Source organism: Passer montanus, unplaced genomic scaffold (genome assembly GCF_014805655.1).
Source record: "Passer montanus isolate IOZ18808 unplaced genomic scaffold, ASM1480565v1 scaffold72, whole genome shotgun sequence".
NCBI classification, from domain to species: domain Eukaryota; kingdom Metazoa; phylum Chordata; class Aves; order Passeriformes; family Passeridae; genus Passer; species Passer montanus.
This window is the reverse complement of record NW_024372370.1, coordinates 1,910,928-1,911,196: the sequence shown is the minus strand read 5'-3', so window position 1 is coordinate 1,911,196 and position 269 is coordinate 1,910,928.

The window sequence follows — 269 nt, the reverse complement described above, 5'->3', positions numbered from 1 at the left end:
TTGTCGCTCGCTGCGCTGGACCCGCTCCAGGAGCTCGTGTCTCTCTCGTCCGGAGGAGCCCCGACCCGGCCCCAGCACCGGGGCTGAAGAGAAGGGCAGGCTCAGGGCCCCGCATTCCCGCATTCCCGCATTCCCGCATTCCCGCCGCGGCCGCTCCGGGGCGCTGGGGGCGGGCGGGGCCGCGCTGCCATGGCAACGGGGGCGCGAGACACCCCGGAAGCGAACGCGCGCGCCGGCCCCGCCCCCCGCCCCCCCTCGGTCTGGCGGCC